The sequence below is a fragment of the Coptis chinensis genome, chromosome 9, assembly GCF_015680905.1.
Source record: "Coptis chinensis isolate HL-2020 chromosome 9, ASM1568090v1, whole genome shotgun sequence".
NCBI classification, from domain to species: domain Eukaryota; kingdom Viridiplantae; phylum Streptophyta; class Magnoliopsida; order Ranunculales; family Ranunculaceae; genus Coptis; species Coptis chinensis.
This window is the reverse complement of record NC_141464.1, coordinates 69379032-69406128: the sequence shown is the minus strand read 5'-3', so window position 1 is coordinate 69406128 and position 27097 is coordinate 69379032. Positions and strand designations below refer to the sequence as shown.

Here is a 27097-nt window from a genome sequence, read left to right as displayed (position 1 = left end):
CAAGCCCATGCACGATTTTTTAGATCTGGATGTATAAAAACAAAAGCTTCATTCTTTGTTAATGGTAGATAGTTAGGTTAGAAAATAAATTAGATTAATTAGCCTCCATTAAACCTTAATTCTAGATCTAGTTTTCATTAGATTAATTAAGTTTAATTTCATTTCAATTCTTGTTTTAGATTAAACTCTCAAATTATTGTTCTTGATTGATTAGATAATAAAAATAGTTATGTTGACAATTTCGATTTATAGATCTAAATTCCATTATTGTTTGTTATCATTTCATAGTTATTAATTAGATTTCGATTATTGTTTAGTGAAATCGCATAAAGTTAGAATCTTTTCATTATGTTTAGTTTAGATTTAATGGGAATTGTTAGTTTGATGAATCAAGGCTAAAACCTCCATTAGAGGGGTTGATGAAGCCTTGATGAAAACTTAATTGTTAGTGTAGAATTGTTTGTAGATTCTATTCCACTCTAGAAAGTCGTGTTTCGCCATGAGAATGGGTGGACGATTTCACATGCTAGTTAGTACTCGGTAGAAATGCCATGAACACTAGGGATTAGAACTCGAATTTCTTGCCGTAAGAACGTGAGAATCGAGATACAAGAATCTATACTAGGTTATTAAGTTGGATTCGAGGTGGATTCAATTCCCCTCTAATCCTTTATCTAGATTCAAAAACAAGCATATTTCCATAGTATTCGTAGTTAAATTCAACGTAGACTCATTTTAGTTTCATCGTAGTATAACACCCTTCGTAAAGCTCTCATTGACTTAAGAGCGACTAGTTAGACTTAGAAAACAATCCATGCTAGGGAACTAGGAGTGGAACGAACTTCATACTCCATTTAGTGCAATTAGCATTGAGAGTTGAAGCTTTGATAATAGACACGTAAAAGGAAAAGTTTAGTTTACTTGCGTTTTGAATTCATAGTTCATTTCGTAGGTAAACTACTCATTTTATAGTTATCAACAAACAACTAAAAGGTTAACCAATCAAAACAGAGACAAAAATCTCCAAAATTTTACTGGAGACTCCAGACAGATTATGGCTATTCCTATACAACTTTTAGAGCAATTGGAGTTCTAAAAACCCTCCTTACTGGCTATTGTTCCAGAAATTAAATGTTTGCAAAACTGCAAAAACACACGGGAAACACTCCACTAGTTAGGAGGTCAAAACAAATAAAAAACTCGTTAAAATTTTACTGAAAACTCCTGACTTAGGATAGATACTCCTGTAAAAATTTTAGAATTTTTGGAACTGCCTAAGTAACCTTACTCGTCTGTTTTTCAAGAACTTACAGTTTGAAAACTGAAATGCAGCACTGTAAAGATCGTATTTGTTCACAAGGTAAAACAATTAGGAAAAATCTGATAAAATTACAGTAAATCAATAACACCATAAGGATTACGCTTGTAAATTTTTAGAATTTTTCGAAATTTACAAATACATTTACTGCAGTGTTTTCCTCTGTGAATCCGCAGCCCCTATGCCTAAAACATTGAACAGTTCCGAAAATTCAAGAAATAAGAATGAAAAATTAAAAAGGTGGGTGGGTAGAGAATGGGGGATTGTCTCTTGAATTCAAGCAATTGAATTCTTGTCTTGAACGAGATTAAGATGGCAGCGGCGCCATTTGATAACCCGTAAAAACTCAACTAGATTACTCTAACTTCATTCTTACGGTATCAATTTTTTTATTTCCTACTCACATATATATTCATGCAATATATAGAGTACGGAATTGTTCCACTCTTAACTCTCTAGACTTAAACGAATTCAACTAATCAAACACAAGGAACAATGGTGAGAGTAATGTGTGATGTGAAATTTCGATTCTATGATTATACTATGGATTCAAATAACTCTAAATTAACTAAACTAATAAAAATATAGATGAATCAAATATGGAGAAAGCTAGAGAGAGATTGAAATCCACTTTTTAAGTTCTTAACATACTAGAATAGATTTGTATAGAAAACCCTAGTCTAGATATTCTCACACAAGATTAAAATATAAAGACTAGACCTTTAATAATCCCTAATTACTTTATACTATCTCTAATCATAAAATAATTAGCATGAGAGAAAGCTTGTTCCCATTCTCATGGCAAACTCACTATTCTCTAGTTTAGGTTAAACTCTTCTTATCTCTAAGTCAAGAAAAACATAAACTTAAACTCCTAAACAACCAATCTATACTAACAAATCAAGTCCTCTCAAAGCTTCATTCAACTCCTTCTAATGGAAGTTTAGCTTTGATTCATGGGACTATCATGAACAAAATAATGAAATGAATACATAATAGAAAGAGAAGCAATTGAATTGAATAATAATTAAGCTTTAATTAAATGGTTCTAATGGAGGCTACAAAGCTAAACCTAAATTAAAACAAGGTAATAGAGCTAATTACTTGAATTCTAAAACTAATTGTGATTCTAAATAATAATCTACTTGTTCTAAAACTAATTAATTGAATGTAAAAAACTAGATCTAAAACAAGTTATTGGAACTAATTAATGGAGTCTAACCTAATTTTCTAATCTAGATCTAAGTATCCTTCAGAGCTAAGTCTTCTCTATACAAATGGAGGAGACCAGATCCACTTTTTTGTGCATGGGCTGAGGAGCCATGTTTTGGGTCGAAAAATCGAGCCCAAAACCCAATTTCTTCAGTCCACAGAGGCCTTTTCAGCTTGATTTGACGTCCATAGACTTTTCTCCTACTTTTGCTCCTCTGATTGAGTCAAGGCTTGGACCTATGGAAAGCTCTTTCCGATCCGGTCATTTTGACATAAGGTAGGCCCAATTTCGAGGTCTGAGTCCAAAGATACGGCCTTTGGAAGTTCTACTAACTTTTGTGCGCTGTTTCTGCCTGCGTTGACTTTGACTTTTCAGCTTTGACCGGGCTTAAAATGGATTTTTCTCCTTGAATCTTGGCCTTTTATCATAGAACTTCTTAGCGACCAACCCTTGCTCTTTTATATCGCAAAAGGGACGCATTTCTGCACATATTCGACTCCAATGCCTAAAATACACAAAAGCACGATAACAGTACTAACTCTTACTTATTAATCACATAATTGGTCTAAAGCAATATTGTTAAAGGGGTTAGAATACAGTTTTGGGCTCTTAGTAATACACGCATACACACACACACACACACACACACACACACACACACATATATATATATATATATATATATATATATATAAAGTCTTAGCCTAATGCCAAGCACGCATATAGCCCTAGTCCTATCATAATAGACCTAATCATTTGCCGAGTCAAAAGTCAAACTTGGTCAACTAGTCAAAGTCAACCTGCCAAGGGTCAACAACAATCAACCAGTCCTAAACTCATCCAACCAAAAACTCAAATACTAAGGCCTAAAGTGTTTAGTCTTTCCTAGGCCCAACTAAACTTAAGCCCATAAGTTATAACCTGACCCACTTGGATTTATTTTAAGTTCTATGGACATCACTCATCCAAAATAGAACTGGCCCAAAACTAATAGGTTTCGGCCCAACACAACTTATTGATTTCGACCCAACCAAACAAATCAAATCTAAAGCCCAAGCCCAACCGAAACAAAACTTACTGTTCACCTTCTCCTTCCTCACCTCACCAGCGCCTCCACCACCAATGCAACCACCACATCCACCACTCACCACCACTACTAAACCACACGGTTTTAATCCCTACCAAAAACCCAAACTATCTATACCACAAAATCGCAATTCCCTCCCTTCTCAAAATTCGTGTTTTGTCTGCCATTGATGCTCCTGTCAAGGTTCACAGCACTCAAACACAATTCAACCCACACCGAAACCACTCGGTTTCAATTCCCAATCAAAACCCAACACTATTGTACCATCTACTTGATTTTCCCCACTCACAAAATAACATTCGACGGCAATTGAAGCTCTTTCAGAGCTTCAACAGTATCGCTCGGCACCACTGAGCAGTGTCCACTCCACACAAAACCCTCAATACCTTACCCAACATCCACCATGTTCAATTCAACAACAAACCCACAAGATCATCCACATCAATTACAACCAACAAAAATAACTACCTATATCCACCATTAACAATTTATAACAATTTATAGGATTTAAATGAAAATAGGCAGTTGATTGTTCAATTTACAATGTCGACAAATATGTTCATTCCCAAGTTCGGCAGTATGTAAACTAAACAGAACGAACAGAAAATAATGAGCAGTGAAATAAGTTTCGTAAAATTTTTAAATAGCAAACTAGGAACAAAACTATGAATTCAATGAAAAGATAAAACTATCTACTCACTCGTGATTAGCTCCGACTATCAGCTAGCTATCAGAAAAATATTTTTCCTTTTCCTCTCTCAGTAAAACTCTTTCTTTTTCTTTGTATAAAACTCTCTGTATTTTTGAAAACTCTGTGTGAACTCCTTTTTGTTTTCAAACTCCCCTAAAAACAAGGAAGGAAAGTTTGTCTCCTAACCCTACTGGGTTTCCTATCCTTACTAATATCTATCCTATTTTGTTTTACCTATTATTATTATTATTATTATGGTAATAGGAAAAGTAAAAGAAAAACACAGAGTGTTATAATACTCATATATCTATCACCCACTCTGTATCCTAACATGAGGTGCTAACACAACACTTATCACAATTTGACACAATTCCTATTTGAGCATCGTCTGCTAGTGCGGTATTATCTCGGCATATTCTTCCGTTCCTCTTTACCTTATCTTCATGTACACAGTTATTCTTCTCATCTCTCTTTAGTGTTCTACACTCATACCTGAAGTGTCCCTTGGTGGCACAATAGTAATATTGTCTCTCTACCTTAGGAGTTCTAACTTCACCCCTAGATTTGCTTATGCCATCACCTCTAGAATGAGATGGTTTTCTGCTCTTACCTCTCCCCCGCTTCTCTGTGACAAGGATCTCCAAGTGAGAGGAGCTGCTTCGTGAACCCCTTCTTGTCTCCTCTTTCAACAATGTCCCGGTAGCCATCTCCATGGTAATTATTCCATCCTTAGCGGCTCTGCCAAGAGAAACTACTAAAGTATCCCAACTGTCGGGTAGAGAGTTTAATAGTAGCAAAGCCTCAACTTCGTCACCCATATTAATGGTATTATGTACTTTATTAAGATGCTCAGACATTGAGGAACTTTCTTTGTACCTCGTGTTAGCAAACTTCTTAATGAGAAGTACCTTGTTTCCAGTCGACTTCCTCTCATAGAGGTCTTCGAGTTTCTTCCACAAACCAAAAATGGTAGTATTTTGGGATACATGGTGGAAGACACTGTCATTAATCCACTGTCGAATGTGCCCAATTGTTTTTCTGTCAAGCTTGCTCCAGTCAGCCGCCGCTATTGCATCTGGTTTTACTCATTAATTCTCAATGAGTTGTGCCAAGTCCTTGCAATAGAGCAAGTCTTCCATTTTGGCTTTCCAAATAGTGTAGTTACCTCTATTCAGACTAGTCATGTGAGTGTTTACAGAATGGTCCATCTCAACAAGCTATTTCAACTCAAACATCCTCTCAGAAATTTTATCAAACCCCTTCCGGGAAAGATTTGGATAACTATCTTTGTGATTAATCTAACCACAGCTCCGATACCACTTGTTGGGAAAAATGATACCAATCGATCCCCTCAAAGATAGGTTGAATGAGCACTTTATACTCCAATCGAAAAATCTAAACTTTCACCACAACCAACCTAGCAACCCTAACTTTCTAAGCAATCAACAACTATCACAAACAATTAATAATAATGCAAAGAAAGTAAAACATACCACAACACAAGATGTAACATGGTTCGCCCAATGATACCTAATCCACATGAGCAAATCATTTATAAGATTGGGAAGGAAGATTACAATCACTCCTGACAAGTCTCTCCAACACTTACTAGATCTCTCTTCTACAAATCTCTCTCCTTACAAGTTTTATCTCTTTGCAAGGGTTTTCTCTCAATGTTGGTTGCTCTCAAAATTGGTTTTCTCTCACTCCTGTGTTATACTAACATATGAGAGTATTTATAGACTCCCAACTTCCAATTTGGTTTCCTAAAAGAATTAGAAACTCAAGTCCAATAGTCAAGTCCAATTGGCTTCCAAAACGAAACCAGTTTCCAATACTCTACGAGGTGAAGGACCCAACAATCATTTCTCCAATCTGGTATTCAACTGGGCAAGACTAGTTAACGGTCAATGGTAAGGTGGAAATCTTAGTATCGAAACTGCACATACCACTAGAGTGTTTGATACTTAATTGTACTTAGTTTCTTCTTCGCTACAAGTGTGAAGATCTCTCTCACTATAAGGCAGCATGTACGTTGGCTCTCTTTCGTATTGTACCTCTTTCTCATTATCTAATATATGTTACTGTGTGAACCAAAATTACACCCTTTAACCTTACTACCGATCAATGTGTATTTCTCTCTAATTCATCTCTTATAAATTGGACAAACACTTTCTTTTCTCTTTATTCTTTACCTCTCTCTATTTTCAGTTTTCCTCCCTCTTCTCTTTTCACCTCCGCCTCTTTTATATCATTGCTCTCTCCTTTTATCCGTCAATCTCTTTCTCATCCTATGGTCACTCTTTTCCATACGTGTCGCTATGTGGACCAAGTAACTTTAGTGTTTCGCGGATCTGATATCTTGCTACCTATCATCTCATTTTTATTCTGCACCGGGGCCATGTGACATATAACCTTGTAGGTCATGAATTAGGCTATTACAAGTGCCCCCTCTCGGTCCCAGGAAGTTCAAAGTCCGCAGACTGTGCTCAAAGAAATTCGTGGGACCGAGAAATAATCTTATTCTTACACTTTATCCTATACTGCGTCCTATCCCTCATTTGCTCTTCCTATATTGACACATGTCATGGGCACGTGTGTTGCTTGACTTGACTTTTCAATTTTTGTGATGCCACACGTTGTTCTTTCCTTGGTCTCTTTTTTGGCCCTTAGATTTTGCTTCCTCCGCATTTTCTTCAATTCCTTACCCCTGGTCGTTCAAGTCCCGCTCAATATCTTCCTTCCCTTCCTTTCATTCAAACACTCACTCTCTCTTCTTCCCACTCCGAAACTTATTCCTCATTGTTCATCTCTCCGAAATCCCTCCTCCATTTCTTTGTTCCGGTGAGTTGCTTACAAATCTTGCACGCGTTCCGGTCCAGTGTCTTAACCTCTTTCCTCGTCACTTAAGGTTCGTGATTTTCTATCTTCTCATTATGTTTTTTTTTTTCTTTTCCATGTGCATTTTTCTCTTTTGGCACCTCTAAGTTGCCTTTGTGCGCTCTTCCCCTTCTTAGCGTATTTCTCTCTCTTGGCCAAATCTTTTATGCTTTCACCATGTCTGGTTTTGATTCGGAGGATTCGTCCGCCACTAGGTTTGATAGATTTGAGTCACTGAACCCAATTGATCCATCCGTTGTCTCCTCCACTTTTGAAAGACTGATAGCTCTTCCTCTGCCCCCATCATATTACCGTAGACCTAATCTAGATACGGTCAAAGTTGCTTATGGTATCCCTAGTGACGTGGTCTTAGAACACGTGCTTGACATCACTCACTTTCCTCACTTAATTAGTTAACCACGTCCAGCGTGTCTAGTTGCTACTGTGGGACAAATAGCATTCGGCTTGCATTTCCCTTTATCTCTTATGAATGTCGAAGTTTGTAATCACTTCAACATTCCGCCATGTCAAGGTATCAACAATTTATGGCATGTTATGTATGCCGCTAACTACTACTATAGGACTAAATCTCCAAGGATCACCCTCCGCGATATAATAACTCATTATTACATAAAGAATTGAAGAGCACCAAGTTTGGGAGCGTATGGCTATCAGTCATACTGTATAGGGAAGAAATCTTTTATTCTCCGCATCACGACGTCCGACAAAGTGTGGCATTACTATCCGTTGTATGTGTTTGGGAGTTTCCTTTCCACGGATATCCCTCCCGAAGTTTCTCTCAGGCATTTCAACTTCCTTGAGCGTGATAAGTGTAAATTCTCGGTCCATATGTCTTCTTGTTTATCACGTTCCTAACACGTTTATTCCTCCATGATCCAGGTTGGAGATCGGACTCTCGCTCCCACATCTACGCCGACGTTTCTTCTGAGATTTTCAAAGAACTCCATAACTTGGGGGGTGCTCAGTGTGATATTTTTGGCATCGATTCTGACAAAGGCAGCCCTCTTCTCCTTGATCCTTCTCTTAAGGACATTGGTAAATATTATGACCCCTCTCTACCGTTTTCTGCCGCCCAAGGAAAGGAAACCAAAATCTTCTCCACTCTAGACTAAGAAGAAGAAGTTTAAGAGCAAGACAACGAGTGGTAAACACGTTTCTTCTGTATCCGCGACTAGAGGGTACACTTGTATAGTCACCCATTCCAAAGCCCTTGCTTAACGAGCTGCGACCTTTAGATCTAGCCCTCTTTCCAGTGGGTCTTCCCTTCCCACTACTAAAGACGCCCATACCTCCTATTTTTCCCTTGATGACTGGGAAGATGACTTCTCAAATCTTGTCTCTCCTCCATATTCACATGCCATTGATATTATGAAGCTCAAACTCTTTGACAGTGATTCTGACGGCAACACTCCCACTGACTCAACTGTTGAAGGGCCACTTGCCAAAAAGAGTAGGATTTTTGTGCCTGCCGCTGAACCCTCCTAAATAGCTTCTCCCTGTTCTACGACTCTTGCCCCTCCTTCACGGCGCCCTGGTAAAGATCCCGTATCCTCTAGGCCTGTCGAAGTCTGGCAACCCAAGTTCAAGGCTTGCGATTGAGAAGTTACCACCCGAGATTCAGCTTTGGAAAATTCGGCCATGGTCGTCGCCTCGCTCTTCTTTAGTTCTCATCTTCCTAGCTAGGGATCAATCGTACGTATGGCGATTCAAGCTTTTTTGCCTCGCATAGGCCCACTATCTATACTGGCTGGGAGAGGGTTTGTCTCTTGTCCCTCTTTTATGTCTCTTCCTTAGTTGTAACTTTATCTAACTGTTTCATTGTACCCAGATGAGCCTGGACATTGGTTATGTTATCCACGGACTAACCAACACATTGTCTCAATTAGACAAGTTGAAGCTGGAGATCAATGGTCCTGATGGGTGGAAGGTTGCTTGTGCTCGTTTGGAGAAAGAACGTGATGATGTCCAAGCCACGACATTGAAGGCTCAGAATGATCTCAAGTCGACTGAATATGCTCATCGAGACTATGTGGCTGGGATTGATGCCAAGATAGAGAGTCAGAAAGAGGCAGGAAAGGCTGATTTTGACCAAGCTTTGAATGCCGTCACCGAATGTTATAGTGACTTGGAAGCCAAGAAAGTGTCTCGAGAGCCGAAACAATAGTTGGCGAACCTCACTGCGGCTGGTAGACTCCTCCCCGTGCAGCCCCAGACTAGCGATGCCAATCCCTCACCTGAATCATCCACCTTTGTGCTCGAGACTACTATTCCCCTTCTTCTTCTTCTTCTTCTTCTATGGGCTGCCCTATATAGGCGAGACTAGTGTGGTGACTTCTCTTGATGTTGAGCCGAGAGAATGCAGCCGTGACAATACCATATGGATGCAACAGATGATCAACAATCTTGACTTTTGCTCCTTGATGTTTATTCAGACTGATTGTTTTTTATTCTGGCAATTAGAATCTTATTTTCCTTTATGTTTTGTATGTATACTCCATATCCTGGATTTCTAGGTGCTCCTAGCAAGACCTCTGTTTTGTGTTATTTTCTCCTTTTGTTTCTCATTAGACTTTGCATTTTATCTCCAAATTTTGTTTTAGAAGTACTTTACTTCTCTCACTTTGCTCCCAAGTTTGATTTAGACACTAGGTCCGCGAAGGACACCCTCCCTTTGCTATTGTCTCCGGTTTGCAATGAAATTTGTCGGGGACATTGATAAACACAAATTTATAAGAATAACTATTAATGTAAAAACACAAATAATTACTCAAATAAATACGTATTTAAATCAATACTCTACTCTCTCTCTCTCTCTCCCTCTACTATCAGGTAATATAGATCTAGTAAACGTTCAAATTCACTCTTAAACTACCAAGACTAAATAGAATTCAACTAATTTAAATCAAGAAGAAGTGTGAGAGTAATAATTGGTGAAGTTAATTTTACTACTATTAAACTACGAATATAAATAAACTAATTATACTAAACAATTAAAACTAGGGTTTTGATGGAAGGGAAGTTAGGAAAGAGTTTTAAATCCACTTTTTAGCAAATCATTGATATGTCTAATTAGTTTTATTGTAAAACTCTAATATTTTATGTTTTCCCTCAATGTTCCAACACATATATTCAAACTTTGTTAAATTCGATCCCCAACCAACCAATCTCTATTTTTTTTTTTATTGGCAAACTGTTTTAAATGAGATCAGTAACTCTTTGATATAGGCGGGGTTCGAGCCCCAGACCTATGATATCATCACCCAAAGGTTTTACCGGCTTTACTAGTCACCACCTGCTCAACCAATCTCTATCTCTATGCCAAAGGTTGATTAGTGTTAGAAGAGAATCAATCCACCAATCTCTTGTGAGGATTAATTAACTCATAGTCTAGTACTAACATCTCTTATCTTTAGAACAATGAAATACTAAACTTTAAGCACAAACAATAATTAAACATTCAAAATCTTCACTTAAGCTTAATATAAACTCTTCATAATGGGGAATTTAGCCTAACTTCATTGGAATAACATAATAATAATGATAAAAACAATGAAACATAGACATAAAGAAGATGAACTCTGTGAATTTTATTGATGGTGGAAGAAAAAGGAGGCACAAATCCTAATTTCTAACCCAAAAAACTAAAGTAAAGTTGGATAAGACAATAGATACCTAGACTTGAATTTAACCACTACTTCTATAGAGAACAAATAGGATTTTACATATTGTGGTCGAAATTATATCTCTCTATAGGCCCATGAGCTTCGAAATCACACTAGTGCACTATAACAGAAGAGGTCTGTTGCAACTTGCAACGCACCAAAATTGTTAGTAAAATTCATTAATTACCCTGCCTTCTAGTGTTGCTAAACATTTGCTGTTCTATTAGCCCTAGCCTTACTTGGATTTACAATTGCACGTTTGCTGAGCAGCAAATGTTCAATTTTTTTTTTAAGGAGATTAATCTTTTGCAACACTGTTATCATCCTTATAGTAGAAGTGATTAGTAGCAATTGTACTTTGGTTATGCCCTTGTTGCGACGACATTGGTGTCGCTTAAAGGCTTCTTTTTATGCGCCTCACTACCCGGGATATTCAATTTGCGTCCAAAGTTTTTGGGCGGGCCTCCAACAAACCCCTAAAAACACTTCACTCTCTCTCTCTCCAGCCGCTCCATTTTCTTTTCTTCTTCACTCAAAAAGTTTCGACAAGACTTAATCCTCCTTCCTGCTATGGTAAGCGCTCTTTCTCTCTCTCTCTGACTCTCTTTTTATTACGGTTTAAAACTTTAATTTTGATTTCTTTTGAAACCTCGTATTAAAGGGCTTGAGACAAATTTAAGTTCTTGTCTTTGATGTTTTAACAGACCAACGTTCTTAATTTGGTTTTCCTTTAATCTGTTGGCCACCACAAGAAGGCTTCATCGGTTGAGGTATCTCTACCAACAGTGGGTAGTCGACGTCTCTTTTTTCGCCTCTCTACCGCCTTTAATTTCTAACCATCCATGCAGCAGCTGATTCCTCAATTTCAGCTTACATGAAGTACCTTAGAGAGTCTATTCCTTCATCTATGGGTTTGGCTTCGGGCATTCTGTCTTTGGGGTTTGAGCTAGTTTCGTCGAGTTCACCTTACCTTGTTTTCGCCAAAGTCGCCTACCACAGCTAGTTTGGAGTTTTTCCAGTGACTTAAATTAAGGAAGGCTATTTCGAGGTTCAGGAATCACAGCTAGTTTTAGAGGTAGCTCTTTTTCTTTACTGTGAAAATGAAGTTAGGGGTTTTATATTTTGTTGGTCAGATAGATATTTATAACTTTTGGGGTGGTATTAAAATCGGTAGTTTGTTGAAAGGGAAAAATCGGTAGTTTGTTGAAAGGGAATGATTTATAAGTTCTGACACTGTTAAACATGTAAACGGATGTTTAATTTAATTACATATTTCTCTAGATTTTGTTGTTCTTTTGATATGGTAATGTAAATTAAAGAAAATTTACTTCTTTCATATTGGCCTGAGTTAAATTATTTAAATGCTTATGTTGATCGATGATTTAGACAAGTTTTTTTTTTTTTTTTTTTTTTTTTTTTTTTTTTTTTTTTTTTTTTTGTGGCATTTTAGTGTTGATGTGAAAGCAAAATTTATTGATGTAACCTGTCCACTCCAAGGTTTAGTATTCAGTCCTATCCCCTTTTGTGGAATTTTGTTTACTAGAACTTCTAGTTTTAGAAAGGCCTGCTTAATGAAGTTCTCTATTGCACAAATGTCGTGTTCTTTGTACATGTTATGTGATTAGATTATGTTCAATTTATAAGAGTAGTGTTGGTGGGTGATTTTGAGGTGCATGTTGAGATGGATGCCTCTTATGTAGTTCACCTATCCTGAAAACATTGAACTACTTATGTACTTCAGCAATGAATGTAGTAGATATCATTTCGAGTTAATTTTGTAGAGATTTCTAGATTTTTCTTTGTTTCATATCATTTTCATTGATTGAGCATTACTGTTAAGAAATATAAGGTTTGATTGCTCATACTTTCTATGAACGTTGATGAATTTTATGTTGCTTTGGTCCAATTAGTGCCGAATTGATTGTTCAATGTGTTCTAGAATATCTGGCTTTCAGATGTAGTGCATAGTGAGAGGCACTTGTATCTTTGTAGTATTCTCAAGGTTGGCTGGTTGCATTATCTAGGAAGTTCATTGTAGCTGTTGCAACTTCCCCATGTTAACAGTAAGTTGAATACCTGCAGGTTCATTTGTTATATGACTTTTAAATTTGTAAATCTGCTGAAACTTACTGAAATAATTCTACTACTAAGTACTAAATAAGAATCTACATTAATTGCGACATACTACTTCGAAACTAGGAAGTATGAGATGTAAACAATGCATACAACATATATAGTTTAAGTGTTGTAAGGGAATGGTGTTCTTGGTATGACGCTATGGGTTTTGTACATGGCTTTAAAGTTTTGGTCCAATTTTGACATTTTCATTCCATAATTTCTAAGTAATATGTGGCAGAGTGTAGGCTTTGAAAAGAGTTGGTGTGTGATAAATGTTTTGAATGAGATGACCTATGTTTCATTAAGAAACGTGTTCAATTATGCTTTACGTGCTTGGTTTTTGTAGGTGTTGGATCAATGAGTGAACGACTTGGACCTCGAGAGAAAGACTTGGTTTTTGTAGGTGCAGTGCTTTTCAAACCCCTTTTGAACCTTGGTGAGAGTCTTTATAGTTTTGTTTTAATTCGGTTCGACATCTACATTACTGTGAGGTACTTGTGTTTTAGTCTTTGCTTTGTTTACTTGTTTCAGGATGGTAGTAAGTCTAACACAATTTTGAGTAAACACTATTAAGTTCTACATTTGAAAATTTTCAATCACAAGCATATTTTATTATTTGATAAACATATTAGATAGATTACATTGGCTTACTGTCCTTATTGTTTCTTCCTATTAGCCATTATTCTCTGTTGTTAAGTATATATATTTTTTTTCTTTATATATTCGTTGTACCAGCAGATTGACATATTAGTTTTTAGTAGATTAATGAAGAAAACGTGGACGGGTGTTGTCTAAATGACAAACTATGGACATTTGTGCATTTTGATAAATCCTAGTTTTGAAGAACTTGTCTAAGTTAGTTGGTCGAAGAATATGTGATGTTATGTATTGGCAAAGAGTATGTAATTGTGTAGATGTTTCATATATGTTTTTTTGTAATAGATTATATTAATTAATTATACTTTGTTCGGATTCATTGTGTAATGAAATGGGGTTATTATTATATTGCATTTGGAAGAACTCTTGCAAATTCAATAGAATCAAAATATATTGCGTAAAATACAGTTGTTGACTATAAAAGGTACACTAGGAAGGCGGGGGGTACACCCTTTTTGCAACACTCTGTATGTATCAATAGGGTTAAATAATTTGCGACAAAGTTGAACTGTTGCTAAGTTTTTAGCAACATCAAGGGTGTTGCTAAAAGTCAACATTTTGCAATGCCATCATGTGTTGCTAAAAAATGTTTTTTGCGACGCTAGTTGTTGCAAATAATTTGAAATCTTTTAAAAAACAATTTAGTTTTGGAAAATGAAGTAGCGATGCACATAAACTATAAGTAACGTAGGGAGGCGTTGCAAAAGACTATATTTTTTTGCGACCCCATTATTTACGTTGCAATTGATCTTTTGTGACTCATTTTATTGCAACGCCTTTGTGATGCCTAGTTTAGTGTTGCAATTGATCAATTGTGTTATATTTTCATAAAATTAGCAACGGGGTATAGCGCTGCAAATGAACTTTTCTGTTGTAGTCCAACATATAGAATTTAACTTAAGTCAAATATGTAGTGTTTTACTGTTATACACTTTTTGTTAATTTATACTATTTCAAATGGGTCGAGGCCTAGACCATAATAAAGCTATTTTCGATCCGGTTTTTTTTATATAGAATGGGCCCAATCAGAGCTCTGAGTCTAAAGATATGTCCATTTGAAGTTTTCTTAACTTTATGTAGTTTTCCATCCGAATTAACTTTCGCTTGATTCCTTTGGCTTGAGATTTTTTAGGGTTTTTTTTTTCATAAATCTTGGCCTTTTTTCTATGATTCTCACTTAACAATCAATTTAGATTCTTTTCATGCACAATTAACATCATTAAAGCAACTCTAAAGTCTGAAATACGAAAAAGCAAGTAAATAGTGATAGACTCACATTATTAATAACATAATTAGCTTAAGTAAAATATTATTAAGGAGTTTAATTCGGACCTTAGATCCGCGAAGGGCTCTCCTCTTGCTATTGTCTCTGATTCACCCCCACAAATGTTAGTAAAAAGGTTTTGCGTTTCTTTATTCATCCAGTTAGTCTTTTTACAAAATAATTGGAAGATGTTTGCTCTCTATTTCACTGATATATCATTCTACACAAAATATCCTCCAAATTCTCGCTCAACACTCTTAAGAAGCAAATGTATTTTCCTTTAATTGAAAGCTAAAAATAAAAACAAGCACTCATATGTAGAACTTCTTTAACATTATTATGATGTTCTATGGTATTTCGGCTGTCTCTCCCATTGAAGTCTGCAATTGGTATGTTCCAGACAACCCTTTCTCTACCACGATATAAGGTCCCTCATAGTTGGGACCCAATTTCCCATCACTCTCTATCTTGGTGGTTGGGGTAACTCAAGATCCCCCACCTTGAACCTTCTGTGGTGTTCCTCTAGTCTAATTCGCACTATGTCCCTAGTTTCGTATGTAAGGTTCAAGTCCTTTGACAATATCATTTCATTTACACCATTTTTACAGCCCTGTTTCTAGTTGTCAACGCCTCTATTCTATTGGGATGATCGCTTCCATGCCATATGCCATAGAAAGTGGTGATTCTTTAGTCGAAGTTCGCGGAGTTGTACGATACACCCAGAGTATATGATTTAATTCGTCCGCCCAAACACCTTTCCGCTCCTCCAACTTTCTCTTCAAATTCTCCATAATTATCTTGTTGGATAACTCAGGCTGTCCATTCCCCTCGGGGTTGTAAGGGGTGGAGAACCCTTATTTTACCTTTAAAGCGCTTGGAGAAAAGCTCGTATCTTTCCTCCAGTAATCTGTGTTCCATTATCAGTGATAACATTATGGAGTAGACCGAATCTACATATGATATTTTCCCACAAGAACTTCTTCACTTGCTCTTCTTTAATCTGCTATAGCGCCACGCCCTCTACCCATTTTGTAAAATAGTCCGTTGCGGCCAACAAAAATCTCCTTTCCCGCTCATCATGGATAGATGCCCAACGATATCTAGGGCCTACATGGCGAAAGGCCATAAATTGAACACATTATGTAAGGGCTCAACTGGTGCATAGATCAGCAGTGAGAATCTTTGGCATTTGTCACATTTCTTGGCGTATTCTATCGCGTCTCTCTTCACATGGGGCCAAAAATACCCCTACGATATCAATCGGTGGGCTGTCGTTCTTCCTGCCGAATGACTTCCACAATTCCCTTCATGTACTTTCACCAATACCTCTTGCATTTGTTGCGGCCCCAGCCATTTCAACATCGGTTCGCTGAAATTTCTCCGTTACAGCTCCCCGTCTAGTAGGGTGTATCTCTGAGCCACCTTCTCCATTCTTCTCTTTTCTTATTTGTTCTCTATCTCCAACCCAACCATAAAATCTTTTATGGGTCCCATCCAACTGGGATCAATCTCATCGATTAGCCAAACCCTCTCCTCCTCTGATGTACTTGGCTTGCTTAACACCCAGACTTCAATGGATTTGCCATCTGTCCCAGGAAGCACCGCCACCACGTATGCCAATGTGTCGGTGTGCCTATTCTCTCCACACATGGGGCCAAAAATACCCCTACGATATCAATCGGTGGGCTGTCGTTCTTCCTGCCGAATGACTTCCACAATTCCCTTCATGTAATTTCACCACGTATGCCAATGCGTCGATGTGCAAACTTGATCTTAGTGAACTTGGCTGCCTTCCTTCGCAGGACCTCCAGGTACCTCGCCATTTTTGGGTAGCGAGCAACAAACCCTCCATTCACCTAACTAGGTTAGAATCAGAATAAACTAATAATTCTTCCACCCCCAGATCCCTTACCAAATCCAATCCTTCTATCACGGTTTCGTATTCGGATTCATTGTTAGAGGCAGCGAAACCTAGTTTCATTGATAACTCTAGGCGAGTGTTCTCTGGAGTGACTAACGACACTACTCTATTTTCGTTTCCTGTATCTGTGGCCAACCCATCCGCAAATACCCTCCATGCGTTTCGCATATCCCACGGATCCATTGGGTCACGGCTGACGTTGCCTTCTTGTTCCATAATCATCTCTTCCACTCAAGTAGGGTCCTCGGCTGGGAATTCTGCTAGAAACTCCGCCATTGCTTGTGCCTATTCCATTGCCTATACTTGGTACTCAATACCGTACGAACTAAGCTTCACGACCCATTTCAGCATCCTCCCAGATTTGTCTGCTTTCAAAGACTGTTTGAATGGCAAGTTTGTCACTAGCACTACTGAGTGGGCAACATAATAGGGCTTCAACTTTAAAGCTGAGAAAATCATAACTAAGGCATATTTTTCGATTAGACTATATCTCGTCTTTGCGTATATCATTGTTTTGCTCTAAAAGTAAATCGGTTTTTCCACTCTGTCTACTATCTTGACTAATACTGAGCTGATTGCATATTCTGATACCCCTAAGTATAGGTATAGCTTTTCTCTTTGCCTCGGGCTTAACAAGAGCGTTGCCCTCCCTAAATAATCATTTAATTCTTGAAAAACCCTTTCACAGGCCGCAGTCCACTGGAATTTGGTTGTCTTTCTCAAGAGAAGGTACAAAGGTTTTCATTTGTCGGACGATTTTGATATAAACCTATTCAATGCCACAATTCTACCGGCCAACCTTTGAACCTCCTTTAGATTTTGGGGTGATTGCATTTCTATAAGGGCCCTGATTTAATTCGGGTTTGCTTCTATTCCACAGTATGTAACTATGTATCCCAAGAATTTCCCAGACGTCACTCCAAATGCACATTTTTCAAGGTTTAGCTTTAACCTATACTTCCGTAGTATGGCAAAAGTTTCGCTCAGCCCTGCGAGATATTTTTCTTCAGCCATCATACTCTTTTCTACCGTATTATCTATGTATATCTTCATTCCCTTCCTGATTTTGCTCCTAAACATTTTCTCCCCCAACCTTTGGAATGTCGCCCACGCATTTTTTTTAACCCGAAGGGAATTCTCGTGTAACAGTAAGTTCTCCCTTCCACCACAAAAGCAATTTTTTCCTGGTCCGGCTCATACATCATTACTTGGTTGTACCCCATCAAAGCATCCATGAAAGAGAAAATTTTGAATTCGGCCATTTTGTCCACTAGCTCATCTACTCGCGGCTTGGGATAACTATCTTTTAAGCATTCTTTGTTGACATCTGTGAAGTCAACGCACATTCTCACCTTCCCATTTTTCTTGGGAACTGCGACTATATTCGATAACCACTTCGTAAACTTGCATTCGCGGATTATTCCCGTTTCCTTCAATTTTCTTCCTCTCGAATTCCTTCTACATATTACGACCTTATGCCCCTCATCTTCTGCCTCACGGGTTTTGCATCTTTTCTCATGTGTAGTCTGTGACACGCAAATTCTGGGTCCAACCCTGAGATGTCCTCTATTGACAAACCAAACACATCATTGTTCTCTGTTAAAAAGGCCGCCAGATTGCCTTCCACTCCTCCAGCAAATTCGTTCCCATAGCTGTAAATTTCTCTTCATCTGCTAGACCTATGTTCACTATCTCGATCTCATCCATTGTTTTGGATTCTACCGGCAGTTCTTTATCCGCAGATATGATCTGTAATTGCTATGCTAGAGTACTCCCTTCCCCTGTTATATCCTTCCTTAGCCTGCGAACTAGCCTTTTAATCGTCAACTGGTGGATATTTTGTGCCGCTACCTGGTCACCCCTTATTTTGTACATCCCCGTTAGTAGGGAAACGAATTACCTGGTACTCTGGTAGTACGTGGATGAGATTGCCTTCATTTCATGGATCCATCTTCTCCCTATGATTACATTGTATTGTGAGTTGGTGTCCACTACCATAAAGCGAGTGAATAACGTTATTGGGCCCGCTGTTATCAATTATACTAGCTCCCCTATGGATATGTCATGTTGTCGTTGAACCCGAACATATTTGTGTGTTGGGACTTCATTTATTCCCTTTCGATGCTCATTTCCTCCATTGTCCCTCTGAATAATAAGTCGACTGATTAAGCTTCCACAGTCTATCAGTACCCTCTTTACCATGTAATTCCCCACTACGATTGTGATCACCAACGCACCCTCATGAGGTGAAATCACCGACTCCAGATCCCTTGGGCTGAACACTATCTTTCCCTCTCCCTCCGTGACTCCTGAAGCTAGCCGCGGAGTACTCACAACCTCATTGATCTGTCGTAGACTCATCGTCCTCCTCATCTTGTCCCTATATGCATTCCTTCCTAATGTTTCTCCTTTGAAAATGACGTTGATCGTACTAAAGATTCTAATCGGTGTTGGCTCTCTTTCAACTTGGTGAACTTCTGGACAAACTCCCTGAGCATCCTTTTTTCTATCATTCTCTTTACCAGCCACTTCAAGGCATAACATTCATTGGTTGCATGATTCCTGATCTGATGGTAAGCGCAAAACGGTTTTCCTGCCAACTCAACTGGAGTCCTTCATAGTGTTGTTGTCCCTTTATCAATGGTAAGATTTCCTCCAACGGTCTGTTGAGAGGAGTTTGCTTTACTTCGCGGCATGGTTTTCTCTCCCTAGTGTCCCTCCTGACTCATTCTCTGCTCCTTTATGATCTCTGCGTATCTCCCCTGTAGGATCCCCTTTCTCTTTCCGCAGTCTTGGTCTTATCCTTTTTGTCCACCTTGTCTACAGCCTGCACTGATCTCCCTGTCTTCTTTTGCTCTTTTGCATCTCTCTGCATGATGTCCTTGTACCGGATGTACCTTTCAGCCTTCGGATACAAAGCGTGCAAAGTAGTTATCTCGATCTTGGATGCGGATTCATGGACTCTAGTTCTCGGCCTCAACCCATGTTGGAAATCTATGACTATGGTATGCTCATCGAGATTTTCCACCTTCAAGGTTTCTTCCATGAATCTACAAAGAAATTCCTTGATCATTTCTGCAGACGTCTGCTTGACATTGAAGAGTGACGCGATGTCAACTACCCTCTTCTTTTGATGAATGAAGTGGCCTACAAACGCCTCTTCCAACTCTTCAAACTTATGTATGCTTTGCAGTGCCAATCTATAATACCAGTCCAAGGCTCCGATCCCCCTTTCAAGCTGTCAGGGAACATCATACAGCACATCCCATCATACATGTACTCTTGGCACAGCGGCATCTGCTGCTTGAAGTGGCGCAAGTGGTCAGCAGGGTCTCCTCTTCCGTCGTACCTTTCGAACCTCGGTTGAGTGAACCTCTTAGGTACTTCTAAATTCCACAACGAATCAGCAAGCGGGTTTTTGTTGAGACTCACCACCACCTGCCTCGCCATGTCCTGGTTTTCCCTCTCGGCTGTGCATTTCACTTCCCTATCCTTTTCAATCATTACTTGGACTAATTCCAGCGTGATGCCTCCCTCTTGGTTCGCCCTTGGATCAGGAGGAGCTTCCTCGTTCTCGCCCTCTTCTTCACTACCAACTAGACCTTCCGCCTATCTTCCCTCATACGTAATCTCTCTCTCTCTCTCTTCAGATCATTATTCTCGTTTCTCAACGTAACTATTTCTTTTTGGAGGAGTCTAGTTGCTTCCGCTGCCATATCTGTGACTTCCTCCTCTCCTTGTCTTCCTACCTCAACACTCGCCGCTTCTTCTTTAACTTCTTTAACTGCAACCTTCTTAAGTCTCCCTACTCCTCTTTTAGCTATTGTAGTCATATTCTATGTTTCTTCCTTTCCCACTTAGTAGTGGGTGACTCAACAGACGGCGCCAAATGTGTGAACCAAAATTACATTCTTTACCCGTCAATGTGTATTTCTTTCTGATTCAGCTCTTATAAACTGTACAAACACTTTCTCTTCTCTCGATTCTCTACCTCTCTCTGTTTTCGGTTTTCCTCCCTCTTCTCTTTTTGCCGCCTCCTTTTTAATATCATTGCTCTCTCCTCTTATCCGTCGATCTCTTTCTCATCCTATGGTCGCTCTCTTCCTTACGTGGACCAAGTAACTTTAGGGTTCCGCGGATCTAAAATCCTAGTACCTATCATCTCATTCTTATTCTACACCGGGAACATGTGACATATAACTTTCTAGGTCATGACTCATGAGTTAGGCTACTACAATTACTGTTTTACCGAAAAACAAAAACAAAAAAAAAAAACAAAACAGTCGATTTTTGCTGAGATGACAATATCGAACACTCACTAATCACTATGGCTGTATGGCATGATTTTATCTAGTGATATCATCTTTTATTTTATTTTTTTCAAGTTCTTTATCCATCTGAGTGTAAATTACTGTTGCAGCCCAAAATTGCAGCCGTGGCCCAATCCTGTCAAACCTACGTACAGTTGATGGTTATGAATTTTCCCTTTGTCGATTTGATGATTTCATTGTTAGACTTGCCAGTAAGATTTGATTACTTCATCAAAATGTTGATCACCTCTTGCTGAAGGGATACTCATGCACTACACCTCCTAAAATGAGTTAATTCCGTAACCTAATCTCAATTTCATCTGGTTACACTTTACCTTGACAAACAACGCTTTGGTCAAATCATGCGTACATTACTTGTCGCGGTGCAGTCAATTTTTAGCTAAGGTTCGATTGATCATATCTTTGTAGTAGAATTATGAAAAAAAGGTGGTCTGTTCATCTGTGATACTCTACTCCCATTTGTCATTGATAATGCAACATGCTTAATTAGTTGATTACATCGTTATTAGTACTTAGTAGTGTGTTATGTCACCAAAAAAACATGGTTTCACTAATTAATATTATCACAGAAGAATACCAGCTGTTAACATATTCCTTGATACTTAACTACGACAGCAAAATTATTGTAGGACCATCTCATCATCTGAAACAGGGATCCTGGCCTTGGGCAGTCAGACCGGCTTCCCTCCACATTCCACGTACATCAAACATGTCGGTTACAGTACTCTCAAACAATTATTTTTCACTGGTCTTGTGAAGCATCATCCCATTTTACCAACTCTTTGAAATAAGGGCAAATAATTGGGAGGCAAAACGCCTAATTGATGACTCAAAAGACTGTCAAGTGTCAACCCATAACACTGGATATTTCTTGTTCTTTTATGCTAAGGCGGATATTGTTGTTCTTATGCTTAATGCAAGTGTCAATTTTAATGGTATCATATTAACAATATAATGCACATTTTGATTGAAAGTATGTTCATTTTGAACATTGTTAGAGTCTTTATGGAGATAATTAGTTCAACAACGGAACTTCGTAATATTAATTTTCTGATCTATGGACTTTCTTTTTCCGAGAAATATTGTTAATTAGTTAATTACTTTTGGAGAAAAACAAAACTTAGATGAGTAAAGATAAGTTGTAAGTGCTAACTTAACCGATCAAATTTTTGCATTTAGTCATGTAGACATACCATGCACGGCTAAAAGCAATATTAAAATGGCTAACTAGTGACTAGTAACTATAACTATACATTGTATTGCAGCATATTTTGCTTATAAGCTAGAGCTTGAGCATATAGACATGTTTAGAAATCACCCAAATTAGAACAGTGAAGATTCAAAGAGCTAAGTGCATGTATAGCTACCAAAAATAAGAGAGGGGCTTGCATAGAGCAAGAGGCCAGGAAGAGCTATATGCATGTGGTTGCTAGACTGGTCGTAGTGACTACGGTCGTCGAGATTTTTATATTTGCCTAACTAAGTTATGAGAAGTATAACCTTTGATTTTTATAATACATACAGCCCATATTTAAACTGTAGCCTCCTGAAGAAAATGAGTTGTTATGTATGTAATTTACTAATTTAAATTCAAATGTTGATGCAAGCATGCTATCTTCACCCTTTGGTTTTTTTTCCTTTTAACTTTTAACTTTTATATGCAGACTACAATTGTGTGTTGATATTCCCCACACTTAGCCATTGCAAACCTCTAGCCTATATCAGAATAGAAAATGATCTGCTCTTCAGACGGTGAGATTGTACGTGGTCATATAGGATATAGACATACAATGGCTTAAAGCCTTGTTCACATGGCCGGTTAATTATCTGTTGGAAAACAATGTGCAAAAACAGGATTAACAATGAAATTGGAAGCTGAGGCGCGGACTAGGTCGCTCTCTTTAAGGTATTGCGGGTCTGTTCCTCCTGGTGCAGACAGGACGCGGAACCTCCAGGATACAACAGCCTCTGTAAATGTCTTGATGATCACTGCACAGCAAAAACCAAAACTGGAAGAGAGAACAAGAACTAATAGTCTACTGCCATTATCAGGGAGAGAAGTTTTTCTTCAAGAGAGGAAAGATACGAAAAACTGGTGTGTTTGGTCTGCTGTAAAGCCTTGTTTTTATAGGATTGAGAGAGTGTAACGTTCGCTCTCAACGTTTGGCCAACTCTCAACGTTACAAAATAAAAAGTAACGTTCCAAACTAAAGTGTCGGTTACGGACTTACAGCCAAAGCAAAAACGTTTTCTTTTCTTTTTTTTTTTTTTTTTTGTTTGTAAACATACCAAAACGATTAAAATAACCAACAATCCCCCACTTATTTTAATAACAGAAATCAAAATAAAGAAATATGGCAGTCACTATTAGTTCCAATATATCAAGCATAGATAAAGGTGTTCAAGACTTAAACCTTTACGTAGTGAAGACTACTCAAAGTATAAGATCCATAAGTGACGAAGTCTTGAACTTAGGTCTTGTGTATACAATGAGTTATCATCACGCATAACATACTCATTGTTCTCTTTCCAAACTCGCACATTAAAGGCCCTGTGCTTCCATCCTGGATTCGTGAATGATCTAAAGAATCAGCCTTCATTCTCATAGAAAGCGGCCTATACTTCCACATTCACTAGGTGAGTTCTATCAAGAGTGCTCCCCAGTAGCTTAGGCACTCCGTCCATAAGGACCATAGAACTTCATTAAGAGTTTTCCCAAAAACTACAACCTCTAATCGCCAGGGATCACATACAATTTACTTATCTAAAATTCGGAATGATAAGTATCATTGTATGTCTTATACTCAAACATTCTATGACTTGTTCTTCCCTTTGAACCTAGTTCTTGGGATCTCCAGTCCCTAGGTTGGGTTACCGTCATATACATTTATCTTATAATAGGCTTCAGTCCCATACTTCTGGCAGTAGTCCACACTTTTTCTCTGGCTAGAGCTTTAGTAAATGGATCTGCAAGATTATCACCGGATCTCACAAAATCAATAGTCACTGCACCCTTGGATATGTAATCCCGTACAGTACTATGCTTACGACGTATCTGTCGTGATTTACCATTATAAAACTTGTTGTGGACTCTCCCGATAGCCGCAGTGCTATCACAATGTATCAAGGTAGCTGGTACCGGTCTATGCCAAACCGGTATGTGAGTGAGTAGGTCCCATAACCAACCAGCCTCCTCACTTGCACTAGCCAAAGCAATCAACTCAGACTCCATAGTAGATTGTGCTATAATGGTCTGTTTCTTGGACTTCCAAGATACAACACCTCCACCAATGCAGAACACATATCCACTAGTAGCCTTAGAGTCTTCTGAAAGAGTATTCCAATTAGCATCAGTGTACCCTTCAAGAATAGCAGGAAACCTCTGATAATGAATACCCAAATTGATTGTTCTCTTTAGGTATCTCATTAACCTGCCTATTGCTTTCCAATGTTCAACACTGGGGTTACTAGTGTACTCAAGACAAAACACCTAATGCATAGGCAATGTCAGGTCTTGTACAATCTGTAGCATATCTTAAACTACCAATGATACTAGCATATTCCTTCTGATTCACAGGTTCACCATTATTAATAAACAATTTAACACTTGAATCAAAAGGTGAGCAAACAGGCTTACAATCGAAGTAGTTATACTTCTTTAACACTTTCTCAACGTAGTGTGACTGATTAACCATATGCCATCTAATGATCTTGTAATTATAATCCTTAAAATTACTTCTGCTTCTCCTAAGTCTTTCATATCAAAGTTAGAAGACAACAAGTCTTTGGCCTCTTTTACCGCTTGCAAATTAGACCCAAAAATAAGTAGATCATCAACATATAAGCATATTATAACACATATTCCATCATAGTACTTATAGTATATGCATTTGTCACTTTCGTTTATGTAGAAACCATTAGCAATCATAAAATTATCAAATTTTTCATGCCATTGTTTCGGTGCCTGTTTTAAATCATAAAGTGACTTCGCTAACTTGCATACCTTTTTACCATTACCTTGTTCCACATAACCTGCTGGTTGTTCCATGTAAATCTCCTCTTCTAAATCCCCGTTTAGAAAGGCTGTCTTAACATCCATCTGATGAACAACTAGATTATGAACAAAGAATAATAGATAATAATACTCGATTGAAGTTATCCTAGTAACCGGTGAATATGTATCAAAGAAGTCAAAGTTCTCCTTTTTGTCGAAAACCTTTGACAACTAGTCCGCCTTGAACTTTTCTATTGAACCATCGGTTTTAAACTTTCTTTTTAAAACCCATTTGCTTCCTATAGTTTTACAACCAGGAGGCAAATCCACTAACTCCCAAGTCTTGTTTTCCATGAGAGAATCTATCTCACTTTGAATAGCTTCTCTCCAAAACTCGTGAGTCGAAGAGGCAAGAGCTTCTTCTATGGAGGAGGATCTCCTTCCAAAGAAAAACGTCCACAAAATCAGATCCTAGATCTTTAGCGACCCTAGCTCTTTTTACTTCTTCTTGGTTCATTCATGATTAATGCGTGTCCCTATCATGCAATCTAGATACATCAGAAGTAGAAACATCTTTGGTAGGGGTCTTAGAGGAAGATGCACCCCCACTATTTCTAGATAAATAAGGAAAACTATCTTCTAAAAACTCGACATCGGATGATTCAATAATAACATTACTCTTCATATCCAGAAATCTATCGGCCTTACTATTCATAGCATAGCCTAAAAAGACACACTCATAGGCCTTACTATCAAGCTTAGAGATTTTGGGGTCATGCTTCCTTACAAAGGCCAGACAACCCCATGTCCTGAAATAACTCAAGTTGGGCTTTCTATTTTTCCATAGCTCATAAGGTGTAACCTTAGTCTTAGAACTAGCAATTCTATTCAAAACATAGCATACAGTTAAAACAGCTTCACCCCATAAACTTGAGGATGCTCCAGAACTAAGCAACATAGCAACAGTTAATTCCTTAAGTGTTCTGTTCTTACGTTCAGCTACTCCACTCATTTCAGGTGAATAAGGAGCTGTCGTCTCGTGAATTATACCATGTGATTGTAAGAAAAGATTAAAATCAGTAGAATCATACTCAGTACCTCTATCACTTCGAATTACTTTTATGTTTCTATCATGCTGATTTTGAACCTCAATCACATAAGCTTTAAAAGCATTTAAAGCATCACTCTTATTCTTCAACAAATAAACATAGGTAAATTTTGAGAAATCATCAATGAAGGTAATAAAATATCTTTTACCACCTCTAGTTAGAACACCTTTAAGTTCACAAATATCAGAATGTACTAATGCTAACAGATTTGTACTTCTCTCAACTGACTTGTGAGGTTTCTTAGTGATTTTGGCCTTGGTGCATGATTCACGTAATACAAAATCATCATTCTTCAAGATAGGAATTAAACCCAATGTGCTCATGTTCTTAACATACTTCCTATTAATATGACATAATCTACCATGCCAAACATTAACGTAATAAGCAATCATGTAAGCGTATAGAAGTTTTATTCATGTCGACAACATTTAATTTAAACATCCCATTACATGCATATCCCTTGCCAACAAAATTCCGGACTTAGTGATCACATAATCGATCACTACCTATCACTTGAAAAACCAATTTTGTTCAAAATAAAACCGAAAACTAAATTCTTCCTAATATCGGTGTATGAAGAACATCCTTCAAAACCAGCTTTCTTCCCGTAGTAAACACCAACTCCACATCACCGTAACCTACAACCTTGATAGTATGGTTGTCGCCTAATAGAACTTCCTGGTTCACAGTTGTAGTATAACTCTTGAACCAGTTTCTATCAAAACAGACATGCCTAGAAGCACCAGTATCAGCCCACCATCCCTCGAGACATTGACGAATTGACTTCGGTTATCATTGCCACAAAAGTGTCCTCCTCGACATTAGCCTCAT

At 38.1% G+C, this 27097-nt stretch overlaps 1 long non-coding RNA gene across 4 annotated transcripts; it reads left to right on the top strand.

The window, feature by feature from the left end:
* The first annotated feature begins 11126 nt into the window (after positions 1-11126).
* On the top strand, positions 11127-13993 carry LOC147477671 (uncharacterized). Of its 4 annotated transcripts, none has more exons than XR_015209267.1 (4): positions 11127-11445; positions 11577-11947; positions 12783-12935; positions 13337-13993. It is a non-coding gene; the product is annotated as an uncharacterized LOC147477671 (long non-coding RNA). The 4 variants fall into 4 exon arrangements; XR_015209268.1 differs by having other exon boundaries at positions 11128-11445; positions 12828-12935; XR_015209266.1 differs by having other exon boundaries at positions 11128-11445; positions 12812-12935.
* The last annotated feature ends 13104 nt before the right edge of the window (positions 13994-27097 follow it).